The sequence below is a fragment of the Oncorhynchus tshawytscha genome, linkage group LG22 (assembly GCF_018296145.1).
Source record: "Oncorhynchus tshawytscha isolate Ot180627B linkage group LG22, Otsh_v2.0, whole genome shotgun sequence".
NCBI lineage: Eukaryota > Metazoa > Chordata > Actinopteri > Salmoniformes > Salmonidae > Oncorhynchus > Oncorhynchus tshawytscha.
In genome coordinates, this window is record NC_056450.1 from 27,032,597 (window position 1) to 27,053,619 (window position 21,023).

General features: G+C 42.4%; 1 pseudogene; it reads right to left on the reverse strand.

The window, feature by feature from the left end:
- The window catches only part of LOC112221318, a 46,759-nt pseudogene that overhangs the window by 18,044 nt on the left and 7,692 nt on the right, over positions 1-21,023 (reverse strand).

Genomic DNA, 21,023 nt, shown 5'->3' on the forward strand with positions numbered 1-21,023 from the left:
GAGGTGGTGTGTGTGGCTGTGTGTGTGCCATAAATATGCAGACTATCTGTTTCACATGACTGGCCTTGAGAATACCGACAGCGTGTTCATTAATTCTAGTCAATGTGAGGTCTTTAAATTGCTCAAGTCAATCAAATCCTCCATGGTCTGTTAGAATAATCAACACTGGAGAATTGGAGATTAAATCAACATGTCACTCACAGGGTTTGAGTATACCAAACATTAGGAACACCTTCCTAATATTGAGTTTTGCCTCAATTCGTCGGGGTATGGACTCTACAAGGTGCTGAAAGCATTCCACAGGGATGCTGGCCCATGTTGACTCCAATGCTTCCCACAGTTGTGTCAAGCTTGTTGGATGTCCTTTGGGTAGTTGGCCATTCTTGATACACATGGGAAACTGTTGAGCATGAAAAACCCAGCAGCGTTACAGTTCTTGACACAAACCTAGCATCTACCACCATACCCTGTTCAAAGGCACTTAAATATTTTGTCTTGCCCATTCACCCTGAATGACACCTATCCACAATCCATGACTCAATTGTCTGAAGGCTTAAAAATCCTTCTTTAACCTGTCTCGTCCCCTTCATCTACACTGTGGATTTAACCAGTGAATCAATAAGGGATCATAGCTTTCACCTGGATTCACTAGGTCAGTCTAATGGAAAGAGCAGTTCCTAATGTTTTGTATACTCAGTGTATATTTACAATGACTTAATGTTCAGCAATTAACTGGCATTTGGAGAGCTTCACAAATGACAGGAAGACAAATTAGCATTTGTTCCAACAGGTAAGCTGGAAAGACCTATTTGAAAGCATATGGAGATTCAAATCATCTTCACAACTGGAAATGATCCAGACATGATAAGGGTTTTGCAGAGGCCAGAGTTTTATCACAATAGTCCATATAACTGTAGAATCTAATTTACCTGGATCATTGCTCCGGTTATCAGTCATTTTCCTGGGGATCAGTTTGAATGGTGGAAAGACCAAAACAAATGACTGTCAACGACGTCATCCACATGATTGGACAACAATGTTGAGTTATGTTCTTATGAAACCCTCCTACCTCTATTTTCTGAGGAGCAGACAGAATTGAAAGGAAGATTGTGTCTACTAGCATAGCAGAAACACTGGTCTGTTCAATAGCTAAGCCTTTGACCAAGAATATAGCGGGGTCCTTCTCTGAGAGATCTGACAATGCTCTGGGGTAAACACAACATGAATGGTGAACTCTATGTCAACTTCACTGAAATGCAGGCATAATATACGTGCTGCAGTGCGTGCAGGAGTAATTCTAAATCTGTTTTTCCATGACCAGTTGCACAGACAGAGGCAATGTGACGGTGTGTGTTTATTTGCTCTAAGAAGAGAATATAACTTTATACTTATATGATTCAATCATGTAACCATAACTTACTGCAGAGAGACGATGGCAGAAGTTACACTGAGTTTCAAATTCATAAAGTGGAAATATTTGGACAGGAAGGGCTTCTTGTTGTCATCCAAAACCCTGACATGGGCTCTCACAGATTAACAAGTCAATGCTATGTTACTAGGAAAAGCACTATTTGGGGGATCTAATTTAATTAGTAACTTACATAAAACAAAAGTATATAAGCAGCTACACTCATTCAAATTAGTTTAATTGGCATGAAAGGATCAACCAACATTCACAGCATCTTAATTCTATTTTCTGAATACACACTTCACAGAAAACAAGGCTGTCCTGTTCCATGGCAAACCAGTGATACACAACCTTTGGAATTTCAGCATGACACCATTTATTTATAAGGGCTAGTCATACCAGAGAAATGTGAGAGAGATAACAGGGATTACAGTCAAGCCGGGTGTCTGCCCTGCAGGATAAAGTATTGAGGCTGGCCACTGACCTTGTCAACCACTCGGACATAAACCTCCAGGATGTCTGAGATGTGGACCGTAGCCGTAGCAGGGGCTGGGGAGGCCAGGCAGAGGTCATGAACCATCACCTGTACCGTCCCCGGCTGGACTGGAAGCACCTGGAGAGACCACAGTGATCAAAGGTTTTATATGACATGTTTTCACTGAATTTGTCTTTGTGTTAAAACAAAAAAGGCACAAGGATGTCCTGGTGCTTTCATCAATGCTTCATTCATTCAGAGTATCACGTCATTTACAATAGCATTAGAAAGTAAAATGTTAAGGGACCAAAAGAGGTGTAAGACCTAGGAAGGCAGTTATACAACATCACATCAGACAAATATGTAACCATGGTATGCTGATCCTATAGAAGTACATTCAAAAACAGAGTGATATGTTCAGCAGCATTGTCATTCTGAGCATTCCATGTTTCTCCTCACCTCAGCAGATCCCTGGCCCTCTTGGTGCACCACGTATGCTATCCCTCCAATACTGGCGTTGACAAAGAAATACCCAGATCCCTCCCACAGGGCCAGGTCAGCCTGGAGGACACAGCAGGAGAAGCCATAGATGCAAACGTGATACCACAATGGACAAGATGCCCAAGGCCCATCACAGTATCAGCTGAAATGTACTGTAGCCCATGAAGTATAACATCAATACATTGTGGTTCACATGCTTTTCACATCATAGGCCACAAGTAATAATAGTGAGATAATCCATGCTGATAAAACCTTGTGATGAAGGGCCGCTGTGTGTAATATTTCAAGGCATCATAATCCAGTGCTATCAGCTAGATGGTATCTGTGAGCCGTCAGTGATACGGAGGGAGACTGAATGAGGGGTTTACATGGCAGGTAGTGACCTCAGTAAGAGGATTACGGAGTGTGAGACGGGTCAAAGGTCAGACAGGATTAAGATAGTAGTGGCCAGTGAGGGAAGAGTGGAGGCCCATAGAAATGGGATACATGGAGCCGATATCACTTTTGACAGTGACGGATGGGATGGGTCACATTGTTCTGTCAGCTCTATAACTTACATTTCTATCCATTTCTTCTGAACATTTCACACAGGCCCCAGTTCTTACCCGCACGTTAGGGTGGTTGTATATGGTGACGGCTTCAGGACTGACTGTCAAGTCCTCCACCAATAGGAGCTCCAGAGTGGCTGAGACAGGGGTCAGAGGGTCAAACTGCCAGAAAGAGGGAGATAAAACAGGACGGGTGCCATGGTTACAGGTGTAAATGTCATGCCAACAGAATAACAAGATGAGATTACCCTACATGACGGTGTTCTTACAAAGTTGAGTTCTGTTGTGAAAGTCAAGTGAAATCATAGTGTTAGTGTAAATGGCAAAATTAATATTATATATAATATTTGTACAGTTTGAAGATCTGGCTTTTGCCTATCGTGTCTTGTGTAGTTATCGCACCCTCTAAACTGATTAAAAGGTTTATTTTCTGTGGTCACAGAGACTTATTCAGCCAATGGCATTCTTCCTTTAATTTATTTGAACCTTTATTTAACTAGGCAAGTCAATTAAGAACAAATTCTTATTTACAATGACGGCAAACAAAAAGGTCTGCTGCGGGGGCTGGGATTTTTTTAAATTTTTAAATGTAGGACAAAACACACATCACGACAAGAGAGACAACACAACCCTACATAAAGAGAGACCTAAGACAACATAGCATGGCAGCAAGACATGACAACATAGCATGGTAGCAGCACATGGTACAAACATTATTGGTCAAGTCAACAGCACAGAGCAAGAAGGTAGGGACAACAATACATCACCAAAAGCAGCCACAAATGTCAGTAAGAGTGTCCATGATTGAGTCTCTGAATGAAGAGATGGACATAAAATTGTCCATTTTGAGTGTTTGTTGCAGCTCGTTCCAGTCGCTAGCTGCAGCGAACTGAAGAGGAGCGACCCAGGGATGTGTGCGCTTTAGGGACCTTTAACGGAATGTGACTGGCAGAATGGGTGTTGGATGTGGAGGATGAGGGCTGCAGTAGATATCTCAGATAGCCAGTCACAGGAGGAAGTGAAAAAGACTAAAAATGAACAAATGAGTTGCTTGTCTAACCACATAAGATAAAAAGGTGTTGTTTCTCTGCTATAGGTTGTGTTTCTGTCATACCGGACTGAGAACCTTAGCAGCCTCAAGGTGGCTGTTACTGTTACTGTTATAGCAGCAATCCCAGACTGGTGGTGGACAAGGACCGTCTGACGACCTGACAGACAAGATGACATTTCTGTTGGCCAAAGCTATTAAAATAGCCTGCAAAAACCTGGTATTTTAGATGAAAGAATAACGACAAAAGAAAACAAGGATACCATCATGAGCATGATCAAAGCCGTACCATGAAGTCTCTTCTGTTTGTTCCAGATCCATAGGCATGGTGGGCTCCAGGCTGGCCAGGGACACCTTGGTCGACTCCCAGATGATACTCAGAGAGCTGAAGTTGTCAAACTTCCTGCCTTGCTGGTCAAATGCAGCCAGGTCAAGCACAGGGTTGCAGTAGTTTGAGACAGGCACCTGCAACAAATAATGTTCCAATGTAGTTCTCTTTCTGTGTTACAGTAAACATAGAATCACTGTGTAAAATGTACAGTCAGTGAGGCAGACATTCAATTTAATACACTTTATTTATCCCTTCATGAGAAATTAAGGACAAACTTGACATGACCTTGGGTCTTTAGTTTTTTTTTGTCTCGCTAGCTCCTATGGCAAATGTGTTTGTATGTGTGCTGTGTCAACACTGCCTGCTTCACTCTCTTTTCCTCACCAGTTGTTTTTTCTGTTTCAGCAGAGGGCAGGTGAGGTCCAGCTGGGGACTGGTGTACACTGGCACCAAGGTGAGGTGAGAGGGAGGGGCGCACACAAACGTCACCAACGCCGGCTCCACCGCAGGATAGGGATTGGTCAGACTAGGCTGGTTCCCCACGGTTACTGCCAATACCTAGAAAGATGGTTATAACACGTTTATTACCTGTTCATAACACACATATTACTTGTTTGTCACAATTTCATCTACAGTGCATCTTAAAGAGCTAGAAAGTCTGTTTAAAGCCCAGGGTACTGAACAAGTAGGTACCAAACAAGGAGAAGCCCATTCCCTCACCTGTTCTCCTATGGCTCGACAGATGGCTCTGACCCAGTGCCGGACGTAGCTACGGGAGGTGGACCCGGTCAGAGCCAGCCTAACACCGTTGTCATCCTCAGCCTTCAGGTTCTGGAAGAACTTGGAGGGCTCTAGAATCCATGGCTTGGGGCCGCCCTCAAACAGCATGACCTTAGAGGAGCCTAGGGTCACCAAGGCAACAGAGGCAGGCTTCACAGCCTGGACATGACAACAGGTAAAGCACAAGTTAGTGAATGGAGAAGTGGTATATTTTGTAGGTTCAAATTATATTTCATGAAACACATTTATTGCTGGTCTGCCTCCACATTTGTTAGATGTCTTTCAGATAAAGCCCTGAGGTCACTGCCAATCCTAAAATGATTCAACTCCAGGAGGTTTTTCAACCCTCTCTGGGGAGAGTGGATGAATGTGTTAAAGTCAGACAGCCAAACTGGGTCAAGGAGGTAGACAGACAACATGGTGAAAGGTTGGTAAATGCTACAATATTTATGAGGGGAGCGTGAACTGCCAGAGCCGAGCCGTAGTTCTCGGAGTAAGGACAAGTCTGCCCAACTTGTTTTTCTTTACATCCCAAAATAAATCAACTTCCTGTTAGTGTCCTGAGCTCTGTCTTAGCATGCACTCAGGTTAATGGGATGAAACCCCATGGCCATGGAATAGAGCATGCATGGGAATGGAGATGGTGCTCTCCATAATGACTCTTAGCTTGACATAAATGGTCTATTCTATGGCTGAGTTGACATCAATTCCATTACAGTGCAATACTTGAGACAAAGCAGCAGGAAGAACTAAATCGGTGTATCCAGTACATGAGGGCATAATTACAAATGCACAGAACAGAGGAAACCCAGAAATAGGTTATTTAACACAAGCTCATCCTTGCTCTTCTGTACTGATTGCAGAGAGAGAAAGAAAGTGTGTGTGTGTTGTATTGTGAAAGTGTGAAAAGGTGTGTGTTTGTGTGTGTGTGTGTGTGTGTCCCAATCTTGCTGATTAAGAGAAAGGCTAATTGCTGCTCCGGGGAGAGTTGGCGAGGGGAGTGACTGGAGATCATTGGGCAGGATCATTCACAACACAGAGCACAGGTAAATGACCACTCGTCAGGGTGTGTAGATGCAGTGGTTAAACATTTTTTATCAATACAAAAGAAGGAAACACAGAAATCTTCCTCCGTATGATGCATATTTTATCATTATAGCAATGCAAGTAGAAACGTGAAAATTGTTTTTGGGAAATCTGGTGCAGCTCAAGTCTACTAGATAATCCACAATGCAATGCTCTCTCTCTGGGCTGGCTGCTAGCTAGCTAGAAAAAGATGGCTACAATAATACCAAAGTCAATATAAGCATGTGAAGTAGCTAGCTTAGCTGTAAAAATCGTCTAAAACTGCACTATCAATTTAAGAGTCTTACTCAGAGTTCAACTTGCAGTTTATCTCTGTTTACTGAGCTATAAACGGTGTCTCTGCCCAGTGCAAGAGCACAGTAATGCTGCTTTCCCACAGAGATACTTTTGAGGAGATGGGAAACTCCATTAGAAACATACTAATGCCCATCATGTATGTTACCCATGAGTCATCAATGGGCCACACAGTGCATTCTGGGTGATTCTTGGAGAAGGAGAGCTCTCCTTCAATGAGTCAATTGAGTCAACAGACACTAGCTCAAAAACCGAACAATAGCATGAATTCTGGGAACAAGTTGTACAACATTGCAAATATTTTCCAAGATGTGAGATAATTAACTTGTTCTCTGTAATATTGTATAGCCTTGGAATTGTGACATTTGGTACTTTCGAGGAAAATAATCAGGTTTCTCAACTCATACCCTGACTTTGAGAAGGGATTGCGTGATGATTATCTTAGCAACCGTGTGACGAAGAATGACAACATGAATGTGATGGGTCGACAGTCAGTTGGGTGGGAAGTTTCTCCATTCTTTGCCCAATGAGATTCCCATCTCCTCCTTTCTGTAATATCTCTGTTTCCCACAGACAGGGTGCATTGCGACATGGTACTTGGAGAAATATGTACCTTGTCTTGACGATATAAACGGATGGATGTGTTCTAGACAGTATGCCCAAACCATCTATTGGCTGATTTGGCGATCTGGAGTACAGATAATCGTTTTAAAAGCCTGAAAAGTGATATGTTATTCCCCCCCCCCCCAGCGACTACAATTATGTAGCTATGACGCGTTCCTACACGGTGTCCAGATTTTCACAGATGGACCACTTAGAAGTTAAATCATGGGGAAATGTTTTATTTTACCCACTGACAGAACATAGGCTTTCACCAAATTGTCAGGAGTTTCATGATTTTTTTATATCTGGGAATGGATATGCCCTTTAACCTTAAGTTTCTTTGTGTGTCTTCGAGAGGGGAAAGATTTAAGTAAACCAATATGAAATCCATGTGTGTGAATAGGCCATGCTCTCAGGTACAGGTTGGGGGGCATACACTCACTTTGAGTGGTGGGTATGCAGCGATGGTGATCTTGGCACTGAGGTAGACATCGCCGTGGGTGTAGCTGACCGTTAGGGCTGTGTGTCCTGTGGCTAGAGCCTGGGCCCTTACCCCACTGCAGTGGTTCTGCCCTGGAGCCAGTCTACCTGTAGGGAAGGAAGGAGGGAGGAAGAGAGAGAGTCATATGGCTGCAATCCCAGTCCTAGAGGACCAAATTCTGCCATCTTTCATACACATCTCTTATCCAACACAGACACACAACAGACAACAATATGTCCCAGGCAAGCAATAAAATGTATCAAGGAAGGCAATTGAAGTGGTAGATCTTATGTTCCTCTGTGGATCAAGAGAGCTTTGAGGGAAATTAAAACCATATTGCCAATATGAGAAGGATAAACTGAACACTACAGAGGGTCTTTGTGAAGGCTCTGCCCCTCAGCTAGGTACATTTAAAAAATAAATAAAAAATGTCATTTAGCAGAAGCTCTTACCCAGAGCGACTTACAGGAGCAATTAGGGTTAAGTACCTTGCTCAAGGGCCCAAGGACAGATTTTTCACCTCGTAACTTTTTACGGTTAATGTTTGGAAACATGTTAACATCGACTAACTAGTACAGTTGATGTAAGATATGTAACTATACAATTCACTGCATTGACCAGTGATCCTTCGCATCCTGTAAAATTAGTTAGGGGAGGGCTATACGGTCTCACCTTCATCGTTCCATAGTGCATTGGGTTGAGGACAACACGGGCGTATACCACACTGACGCCAATGTCACTGACGGTCGTCATCACTCCTTTCACTGTCACCGTGGCAACAGCTAGGTTAGAGGAGAACCAGCTGAAATTCCACTGCCTCCAGCTGCCTGGGACACAATGCAACATGGGTAAATATTGACACAGAGTCTGTAATACATCAAATTTCGAGAGAAACTCCAACTTGTATCTGTCACTCTAAGCCAGTGTCTGGCCTTACACAAATTAGTAGGTAATTATAAGAAGTAACGAAAGAAGATTCACAAAATGTCTAAATATAAAATTATACACAAACACAGAACTTGACAGAAGTGAAGTGTAATTCATTGTGGCTGATGTGAGAGATTCTTCAGCATGAATTCCAACAGAAATAACAGTGAACATATGTTGTATTTAACAGGGACAAATACCTGTATTGTGTACTGGTAGGCTCCAACCTTGGACTGCCATGGAAATGTGAGGATACTGAGACTGAGGACTGGGTTTGCCAGCTCAGACTCCTCCATCCTAGAACACAAACACAACCTTGTTACGACATAGCCAGGCTGTTTCTAACTAATGATCATGATCTCTCACAATTCAATAAAATAGCATAAAGTATTACAGTAAGAAAAAATCTGCAAATAAACTAATCCAAGGTTTCTACAAAACTCACTTGATCCACTACAGATTTGAGTGTAGCATCAATTAGTGTTATCCCGTTGTTCAAAGCCTTGACACGGTGGTAGGACCCATTCAGGGAGGACTCTCAGAGTACTCATTTGGAAACACAGCTTCGATCCGGATGTTCTGCAAGCACAAACCATCAAGATAGTAGCATTCAAAAATACAGAGGGGAATGAGAGTGAAGATCTGTTTTAAAGGCCCAGTGCAGTCTAAAAGCGTGATTTTCCTACGATTTATATATATTTCCACACTATTAGGTTGGAATAATACTGAAATTGTGAAAATTATGATAATGCCCTTTTAAAATGTAAGAGCTGTTTGAAAAGAGCGCCTTAATTTCTGGAGTTTTGGCCCGCCTGGGAACATCACCAGGCGGTAAATTAGTTAATAGACCATTAAGAAAGCTCTCTGCCAACAACAGGACATTTTCCTTTTTCCCCCTCCACACTCAGACCACTCCCAGACAGTCCTAGCAAAATTCTTGCTTGACAAATTGCTCATTGCTATGAAGCCATTTTTGTATATTTTTGACTATTTTAATTTAAAACATTTACAGTACGGTATCCAATTGTTACCCAGAAATCATTTGATATTGAGATTTTTAAAAACAGCTGCATTGGACCTTTTAAAGTGTGGAAAAAACCTAACCATTAAAGAGAGGACAGGGCATACAATCTGGCTAAGATGATAACATAGAAAATCCATCAAACATATTCCAAATCTTCCTTCCCAGTATTGGAATGTCTCCCAGCTATAGTTCAGTCTACAGTTGATTAGACATCAAGAGGGATATGCCAAACAAAAAAATCTAGTTTCCATTTTAGAAGAGGGAGAAGACCAGAGAGCGTGACAGTGTTTTGACAAATATAACAGACAATGGTGTAGAATTAAGACAACTTAGGCTGAGCTTACATCAGATAAGTAAATCCTACTGCTTGACTTGTCAAAGACTTCGATAAGGATATCATACACTCATCCTGTTTCTAGAACCCAGCTCTCTACAGGATTAATCTTAAATCCTGGTAGTAAAAGAGAAAAGCAAAACAAGTGATCATTTGAACTGACACAGGATATGTAGTTCAGAAATCACTCAATAACTGACAAAGGTTTCCTTTAAATGCTTCACTAATGCACAAGGATGAACAAAACGCATGCAACCATACCCAAGTATCCCGGTTCCACAACATACCCCGTTGGGCATGCGAGACACCCCTTGCATGCGAAGGCCTGAGCAATTGTTAAGGACAATAAAGTTAGGTTATACAAAGAGGCATACAGGGACCATTTTAAATCTTGTGTTTGTCAAATGCACAATACAACCTTCTGGGATAAGTCTTAAGTAGTGAGCTTTAGCTAGACATGTTACCCCCCCAGACTGTCAAGTCCTGTTATATTACTGCCTGTCTCTGCAATCCACTGAGAATTACATGAGAGAATGGAACACTCAAATTACAGTGGGGAGAACAAGTATTTGATAACCTGCAAAATCAGCAGTGTTCCCTACTTACAAAGCATGTAGAGGTCTGTAATGTTTATCAAAGGTACACTTCAACTGTGAGAGACAAAATCTTTTTAAAAATCCAGAAAATCACATTGTATGATTAAGTAATTAATTTGCATTTTATTGCATGACATAAGTATTTGATCACCTACCAACCAGTAAGAATTCCACCTCACAGACCTGTTAGTTTTTCTTTCAGAATCCCTCCTGTTCTCCACTCATTAACCTGTATTAACTGCACCAATTTGAACTCGTTACCTGTATAAAAGACCACACACTGAATCAAACAGACTCCAACCTCTCCACAATGGCCAAGACCAGAGAGCTGTGTAAGGACATCAGGGGTAAAATTGTAGACCTGCACAAGGCTGGGATGGTCTACAGGACAATAGGCAAGCAGCTTGGTGAGAAGGCAACAACTGTTGGCGCAATAATTAGAAAATGGAAGAAGTTCAAGATGATGGTCAATCACCCTCGGTCTGGGGCTCCATGCAAGATCTTGCCTCGTGGGGCATCAATGATCATGAAGAAGGTGAGGGATCAGCCCAGAACTACACAGCAGGACCTGGTCAATGACCTGAAGAGAGCTGGGACCACAGTCTCAAAGAAAACCATTAGTAACACACTACGCCGTCATGGATTCAAATCCTGCAGCGCACGCAAAGTCCCCCTGCTCAAGCCAGCGCATGTCCAGGCCCGTCTGACGTTTGCCAATGACCATCTGGATGATCCAGAGGAGGAATGGGAGAAGGTCATGTGGTCTGATGAGACAAAAATAGGGCTTTTGGGTCTAAACTCCACTCGCTGTGTTTGGAGGAAGAAGAAGGATGAGTACAATCCCAAGAATACCATCCCAACTGTGAAGCATGGAGGTGGAAACATCATTCTTTGAGGATGCTTTTCTGCAAAGGGGACAGGACGACTGCACCATATTGAGGGGAGGATGGATGGGGCCATGTATCGTGAGATCTTGGCCAACAACCTCCTTCCCTCAGTAAGACCATTGAACATGGGTTGTGGCTGGGTCTTCCAGCATGACAACGACCCGATACACACAGCCAGGGCAACTAAGGAGTGGCTCCGTAAGAAGCATCTCAAGGTCCTGGAGTGGCCTAGCCAGTCTCCAGACCTGAACCCAATAGAAAATCTTTGGAGGGAGCTGAAAGTCCGTATTTCCCAGCGACAGCACCGAAACCTGAAGGATCTGGAGAAGGTCTGTATGGAGGAGTGGGCCAAAATCCCTGCTGCAGTGTGTGCAAACCTGGTCAAGAACTACAGGAAACGTATGATCTCTGTAAAAGGTTTCTGTACCAAATATTAAGTTCTGCTTTTCTGATGTATCAAATACTTATGTCATGCAATAAAATGCATATTAATTACTTAAAAATCATACAATGTGATTTTCTGGAATTTTGTTTTAGATTCCGTCTCTCACAGTTGAGGTGTACCTATGATAAAAATTACAGACCTCTACATGCTTTGTAAGTAGGAAAATCTGCAGTGTATCAAATACTTGTTCTCCCCACTGTATCTAATCATTAATCCCTACATACACACCATTCATGGTACACACCATTCATGGTACACACCATTCATGGTACACACCATTGCATGTCATTACATTAAAATGAACCAGTGGTTCCCCAACTTTTCACACGGTCCCTCTTCCATCATCGGGGAACATCCCACGCACATTTATTTTTTGCCATTTAAAAACTAAATTCCTGCAATTCTACACATTTTGTCATGGGGCGGATATACAGTGGGGCAAAAAAAGTATTTAGTCAGCCACCAATTGTGCAAGTTCTCCCACTTAAAAAGATGAGAGGCCTGTAATTTTTAGGTACACAAATCCAGAAAATCACATTGTAGGATTTTTAATGAATTTATTTGCAAATTATGGGGGAAAATAAGTATTAATTTATGTTTGTTGTCTTAAAAAGGACACTTGTGATAAAGCAGCACGTTGATGTGTCCCAGCTGCAGGGCATTAACAGTGGAGGTGCTGTGGTCCAGACTAGCCACAGCCAGGTCAGTGTTTCCATCAGCACCAGCCACACTGTCCTGGAGGTACAGCTCATATTGATCACAGGGCATGGAGAACTCTGGAACACATTACCCTGGGTCAGCGCTTCATGATTTGTCTTCATTAACTATTTCCTACATAGATGGGATGGACAGTATACACCCTGAACTGTGATATGAATATCATCTAAATCATTCTTGATACTACATTACTGTATCCAATGACACAATTCAATACTTTTCTAGACACCCTTTTTTGTGACTATTGTCGTTACATCATTGGATTTGTAATTGCATAGAATGATATGCTTGACTGTATCGTGTAAGTTCAGACCCACCTGTGATCTTTCCCTGTCTGTTCTTCTGGACCTTGTATTGGATGGATGTGCCCACCAGCAGGTAGACATCACATGCAGGGCTCAGCAGGATGTTCTCCAGGATCAGCAGTTTCACCTCTGCTGCACCTACATTCTTTGTGAAGGTTAGATTTCATAGTTAAAGCACGGCGTACGAACGGCACATGCCATTTGCTACATTGAGAAACCAGACCAACTCCGTTGCAGTATGATTCGCACGCCATCAATAGCTACCAACCCTCAAAGGCATGCCTTTAATCAAATGTTTCATCTAAACTCTAGATCACATTTACTCCACACACAGAAACGTATACAAAGCTCTCCCTCCATTTGAAAAATATGACCATAACTTAATCTTCCTGATTCTTGCTTACAAGCAAAAACTATAACAGGAACAACCAGTGACACGCTCAATTCGGAAGTGGTCCAATGAAGCGAATGCTAAGCTACAGGACTGTTTTACTAGCACAGACTGGAATATGTTCTGGGATTCATCTGGTGGCATTAAGCAGTTTACCCCATCAGTTACCGGCTTCATTAATAACTGCATCGATGACAACGTCCCCACAGTCACTGTACATACATATCCCAACCGGAAGCCATGGATTACAGGCAACATCCGGACTAAGCTAAAGGGTAGAGCTGCCACTTTCAAGGAGCGGGACACTAATCCAGACGCTGATAAGAAAGCCGGTGTGAGTAAGACCTTTAAACAGGTTAACATTCACAAGGCCACAGGGCCAGATGGATCGCCAGGACGCGTACTCGGAGCATGCGCTGACCAGCTAGCAAGTGTCTTCACTGACGTTTTCAACCTCTCCCTGACCCAGTCTGTAGTACCTACATGTTTCAAGCAGACCACCATCATCCTAAGGCTGGGCAATATGGCCTAAAAATCAGCTTGATTTTAAAAATGTATGGGCGATTCACAAGATATCTCCTATCTATACAGTGCATTCAGAAAGTATTCAGACCCCTTTGTCCACATTTGGTTACGTTACAGCCTTATTCTAAAATGGAGTCAATTGAGAATAAAAAAGTAATAATAATCTACACACAATACCCCATAATGACAAAGCAAAAAGAAGTTTGTAGAAATCTTTGCAAATTTAGGAAAAAAATCAAATTAAATATCACCTTTACTGAAGAACCTTTGGCAGCAATTACAGCCTCGAGTCTTCTTGGATATGACGCAATAAGCTAGTCACACTTGTATTTGGGGAGTTTCTCATATTATTTTCTGCAGATCCTCTCATGCTCCGTCAGGTTGGAGGGGAGCTGCACAGCTTTTTTCAGGTCTCTCTAGAGATGTCCAAGTCAGGGCTCTAGCTGACCCACTCAAGGACGTTCAGAGACCTGAATCCCCTCCTGCGTTGTCTTAGCTGTGTACTGAGGGTCGTTGTCCTGTTGGAAGGTTAACCTTTGCCCCAGTCTGAGGTCCTGAGTGCTCTGGAGCAGGTTTTCATCAAGGATCTCTGTACTTTGCTCTGTTCATCTTTCCCTCGATCCTCACTACTCTCCCAGTCCCTGCCGCTGAAAACATCCCCACATCATTATGCTGCCACCACCATGCTTCACTGTAGGAATGGTGCCAGGTTTCCTCCAGACGTGACGCTTGGCATTCAGGCCAAAGAGTTCAATCTTGGTTTCATCAAACCAGAGAATCTTGTTTCACATGGTCTGAGAGTCCTTTAGGTGCCTTTGGCAAACTCCAAGTGGGTTGTCATGTGCATTTTACTGAGGAGTGGCTTCTGTCTGGCCACTCTACCATAAAGGCCTAATTGGTGGAGTGCTGCAAAGATGGTTGTCGTTCTGGAAGGTTCTCCCATCTCCACAGAGGATTTCTGGAGCTCTGTCAGAGTGACCAACAGGTTTTTGGTCACATACCTGACTAAGGCCCTTCTCCCCCGATTGCTCAGTTTGGCCGGGCGACAAGCTCTAGGAAGAGTGTTGGTGTTCTTGGGGACCTTCAATGCTGCAGAAATCTTTTGGTACCCTTCCGCAAGATCTGTGCCTCAACATAATCCTGTCTCAGAGCTCTATGGACAATTCCTCATGGCTTGGTTTTTGTTCTGACATGCACAGTCAACTATGGTACCTTACATAGATGTGTGTGCCTTTCCAAATCATTTTTTAAATTAATTTTTTTATTTCACCTTTATTTAACCAGGTAGGCTAGTTGAGAACAAGTTCTCATTTGCAACTGCGAACTGGCCAAGATAAAGCATAGCAGTGTGAACAGACAACACAGAGTTACAGAGTTAATGTCCAATCAATTGAATTTACCACAGGTGGACTGCAATCAAAATGTAGAAACATCTCAAGGGTGATCATTGGAAACAGGTCTCATAAAGGATCGGAATAGTTATGTAAATTAGCGCTTTCAAATTAGTGTTTTTGTTTAGTTTTTTGCAAAATGATATAAAAAACTTTTCGCTTTGTCATTATGGGGTATTGTGTGTAGATTGAGGACATATTTTTATTTAATACATTTTAGAATAAGGCTGTAACATAACAAAATGTGGAAAAAGTTCAGGGGTCTGAATACTTTCCGAATGCACTGTTTATCTCGATTTTTAAAAACGTTCTAAATAAGCTTTGTTGCACAGTTACACTGCAGCTTCATATCTTGGCTGCCAGTTGAGGACTTGTGAGGTGTCTGTTTCTCAAACTAGACCCTCTACTGTACTTGTCCTCTTGCTCAGTTGTGCCTCCCACTCTATTCTGGTTAGAGCCAGTTTGCGCTGTTCTGTGAAGAGAGTAGTACACATCGTTGTACGAGAGCTTCAGTTTCTTGGCAATTTCTCAGATGGAATAGCCTTCCTTTCTCAGAACAAGAATAGACTGACGAGTTTCAGAAGAAAGTTATTTGTTTCTGGCCATGTTGAGCCTGTAATCAAACCCACAAATGCTGATGCTCCAGATACTCAACTAGTCTAAAAGGCCCGTTTTATTGCTTCTTTAATCAGAACAACAGTTTTCAGCTGTGCTAACATAATTGCAAAAGGGTTTTCTAATGATCAATTAGCCTTTTAAAATAATCAACTTTCATTAGCTAACACAATGTTCCATTGGAACACAGGCGTGATGGTTGCTGATAATGTGCATCTGTACGCCATTGTAGATATTCCATAACAAATCAGCAGTTTCAAGCTACAATATTCATTTACAACATTAATGTCTGCACTGTATTTCTGATCAATTTTATGTTATTTTAATGGACAACAAGTTTGATTTTCTTTCAAAAACAAGGGCATTTCTAAGTGATGCTAAACTTTGGAACGGTAGTGTATATGTATAGTACATAGCTACCTCAATTACCTCGTACTGTATATATGTAACAGGGTTATAGTGGTGATTCCCCTTGCCACTTTATTGTTAAGCCAATGGGTTTTTGGTTTGAGTTTGTCTTGCCTTCACCTACTCAACATGGCATCTTATTGGCTGGTTTGCGTAGCTTGCTTACGAGGGGGGATGTTCCAGTTAGAATCGTCCCAGTGAACAAGCATCAAACCAGCGGTAAGTTGTTGGTTGCCAAGTACTGTACATCAAAAGTGATTTTTATACTCTCAAGTGATGATTTAAATGTACAATTTATATCAAATTGTTTGTAAATGTTATTCGAACATCACACATAAGATGCAGCGGTTTTTGGAGAATATTTGTTGTGCATTTTGTTGTAGAGAATTCCCGCCAGTACTAGCTAGCAACTTACCGTGTCTGGTGGGGGGGTTTCATATATTTTGTACAGTGCGTGAATGCAGAGTTGGATGGTGAGACGTGCATTGCATGACGTGCAATTTTGTGTCGTTCCTATCAGAATAAAGCTACATGACTGGTGCTACATGTTGGAGTTCCGTGTCGATGACTGATTGTACACAACGCAAGACGAGTACTGTTACATATAGCCATGCCATTTTTACTCGTTATTTACTGTGTATTTATTCCTCGTGTCACCATTTCTATTTTATCTAATCTTTACCTCTGGGGCGGCAGGGTAGCCTAGTGGTTAGAGCGTTGGACTAGTAACCGGAAAGTTGCAAGTTCGAATCCCTGAGCTGACAAGGTACGAATCTGTCGTTCTGTCCCTGAACAGGCAGTTAACCCACTGTTCCTAGGCCGTCATTGAAAATAAGAATTTGTTCTTAACTGACTTGCCTAGTAAAATAAAGGTAAAATAAATATAAAAAATTGTTGGAAATGGACCCATAAGTAAGCATTTCACCTTTACTCCAGACCTGTTGTCTACAAAGCATGTGACAAATACAATTTGATTTAGTCAACTTTGCAACCATATTTTGCATCGTTACATTTACATTTCAGTCATTTAGCAGATACTTATCCAGAGCAACTTACAGTAGTAATTAAGGTTAAGTGCCTTGATCAAGGGCACGTTGGCAGATTATTTTCACCTAGTCGGTTCGGGCTTTCGAACCAGCAACCTTTCAGTTACTGGCCCAACACTCTTAACAGCTAGGCTACCTATAATTGACTGTTCTACAACATCGCACAGTGGTACTGTCATCTCTGACTAATATTAGGTCCCTCTTTTGACCCTGGAGTTTTTTTCATTTTCAGACGGGTGACCCCATAGCAAACCTGGCGACGGTCCAGATGGCTAGACTAACTCTACTAGCTGTGACATCACAGTAACGCAAGTCAGCCTGTTATTTATAGCCGTCTATACCCCTGGAGGGCTGCTGTCTGCCAGCCACGAGCTGAGATGATCGAAGGAAACTATTTTAAAAAGGAGCTAAAGTTCTTCTACTCCTCTGATGTTCCTGTCCCTCGCTCCTAATAATACATCTGGTCCTTGAGCCAGTATTTGATTCTTAGCTATAGTATGATAATCCATCTCCACAGACTACTTCAAAAACAAGGTAAGAAATTTAGGAAATTATTAAATGGAATACCTTATACAGAGATTCTTGTATTTTGGCCTTGAGCTTAGCCCGTTTTCAGTCCTGACAGCAAGATGAGATCTGCCTGTTTCCCTACTCTCTCCATCTCAGAGATGTAACCAGAGCGGGTGTAAGTAGACTCAGAGAATTGAAGAAACCCTGAGGGAAGGAAAATGCATAACAAGCCTATTATTGACAGTGACAAACTGACATCTTACAATTAAAGTAATATGTTGAACTTGTGAGAAAATAATCTGAGGTCTATCATATGCTATCCTGGTACAAGGCAAATCATATACAAATGTATTCAAATAACCTGATAAATCACAGGTTAGATTGAATTTGTATTGGACTGCCATCCTTAAACCAGTTCTTGTTATAATTACATTGTTGACTAGCTACTTTAACGGTTACTCCCTGCAGGCTTTTCTCCAGGGTTGAGTGCACGGCAACGTGGAGGAACTCACCGTAATGAGTTGTAGGAGTCAGGGAATCCATCCACGTCTGCATCTTTCACTATGGTCCAATCAAACACCAAGCTCGCCAGAGCACTGAAGGCGTTTCCTGCACAATCAACAATTTGGGGGTTAGAGACATGGCTTAATACATGTGCCCATTGCTTGGGATTTGATTTAACGTACATAAAAATGTAGATGGTCCAATTTCATTTAACTAAAAATATATATTACATGTGACATGCAAAACATTGTCTTGTGAATTTGATTTGAAGTGTTGAAAGGACAACCATTTACACTCGTAGGAATTGGCCTATATGGATTGGGCTAAATTCAAATCAAATGTATTTATATAGCCCTTCGTACATCAGCTGATATCTCAAAGTGCTGTACAGAAACCCAGCCTAGAACCCCAAACAGCAAGCAATGCAGGTGTAGAAGCACGGTGGCTAGGAAAAACTCCCTAGAAAGGCCAAAACCTAGGAAGAAACCTAGAGAGGAACCAGGCTATGTGGGGTGGCCAGTCCTCTTCTGGCTGTGCCGGGTGGAGATTATAACAGAACATGGGGTAGGTGCAACATAAGATGAAATAAATGACAACGTGTGCAGTAAAGTCCTTTAAATGCACTTATGACTCCAAGAAGAGTCTTCAACAGCTTTCATGAGCTATCCTAGCTGTGCCGTTGCAGAACTAAGTCAAGCACAATTGTAATTATTTTGTTTGGAACACAACCCTGCATCCCCAACATCACACAATTACTGTTGTTGTTTACGCATATAAAGGATAAATCACTGTGGACAAGACTGAAAATAGAGCACACTAGTTTGACAAGTCCCTAAAGGTTGCAGTCACATAAGCCCAAACAAAACCAGCAATCCTCTCAACACGATATTTTAGCTATTCTATTTGACAGATCTGAGCGTAGTACACATCAAGGCCAAAACAAACACCAAAATGCAATGCGCCTTTGGGGATGTCATCAAAGAGAATCAGGTTGTGGCGCCAGCTCATGTAAAAGAGTGTCTGCCTGGCCATAATGAAACCAGTGAGACAGAACAAACAGGGACATTAACTTCTGCCTCACGACATCACAATCATCACTACTGGAAAAGTCGTTAAACCCTTCTAGTGCACACAACAATGTGGATCTCTACGCATTATACTGAAGCGGGTAGCACTTTCAGTTGTTCTTATGTCTCTGTAGAAACACTGCAATTACTCGAGTAACATTTTATTAACATGATGATACATAGCAATTGAGCAATTATATTGTCAAAAAAATGCACAAGTGGAATCAGGAATTTATGATACAATGTTGATTCAATGTTATGAGTAATTAGTGTTACTACATAGGTAGTTGTTATGATGACAGCACATGTCGATGTAAAAGGTCTTTGTTGACCAAAAGAGAACCAATGACACAAACTGTCAAGTAAAACATAAGAGTGTATCCTTGAACACTCACCTTCAGGGTCCAGTGCGTAGATCTTCAGTTCCAATGGTGAGTCCTCCAGGTGCAGCTCTCTGGTGGTGGACACTATCTGGATCTCACTGATTAAGTCCACGATGGCATCACAGCACAGCACCTGTCCCGTTACTGAGGAGAGGGGAAACGAGTCACATACACAGGTACTGTATCAACATTTGAGACATTACAGAACCAGAAGTGTATATTAAAGTCAGGAATCATCGCACTGCCCTATCAGCAGAGGGAGCACACCCCCATCCACAGGGCTGCAGTGGAGAAGGTGAAAAGCTTCAAGTTCCTCAGCGTCACTGACAAACTGAAATAGTCTACCCACACAGGGGATGCTGTAGAAATTTGGCTTGGCCACTAAGACCCTCAAACGTTTACAGATGCACAATTGAGAGCATCCTGTAGGGCTGTATCACCGCCTGCTACGGCAACTGCACCGCCCACAACCGTAGGGCTCTCCAGAGGGTGGTGCGGTCAGCCCAACGCATCACAGGGAGCACACTGTCTGCCCATCAGGACACCCGGTGTCACAGGAAGGCCGAAAAGATCAAGGACCTCAGCCACGGCCTGTTCACCCGCTATCGTCCAGGAGAGGTCAGTGCAGGTGCATCACAGCTGGGAGCGAGAGACTGAAAAACAGGCCATCACTAGCCGGCCTCCACCCAGTCACTAGCCGGCCTCCACCCAGTCACTAGCCGGCCTCCACCCAGTCACTAGCCGGCTACCATCCGGTTACGCATCCCTGCACCTTAGAGGCTGCTACCCTATGTACAGTTGAAGTCGGAAGTTTACATACAGCTTAGCCAAATACATTTAAACTCAACTCCTGACATTTAATCCGAGTAAAAGGTCCCTGTCTTAGGTCAGTTAGGATCACCACTGTATTTCAAAAATGTGAAATGTGAGAATAATAGTAGAGAGAATGATTTATTTCAGCTTTTATTTCTTTCATCACATTCCCAGTGGGTCAGAAGTTTATATATACTAATTGAGTGTTTGGTAGCATTGCCTTTAAATTGTTTAACTTGGGTCAAATGTTTTGAGTAGCCTTCCACAAGCTTCCCACAATAAGTTGGGTGAATGTTGTCCCATTCCTCCTGACAAAGCTGGTGAAACTGAGTCAGGTTTGTAGGCCTCCTTGCTCGCACATACTTTTTCAGTTCTGCCCACAAATATTCTAGAGGATTGAGGTCAGGGCTTTGTGATGGCCACTCCAATACCTTCGTTGTCCTTAAGCCATTTTGCCACAACTTTGGATGTATGCTTGGGGTCATTGTCCATTTGGAAGACCCATCCCAACAAGCTTTAACTTCCTGACTGATGTCTTGAGATGTTGCTTCAATATATCCACATAATTTTACTTCCTCAT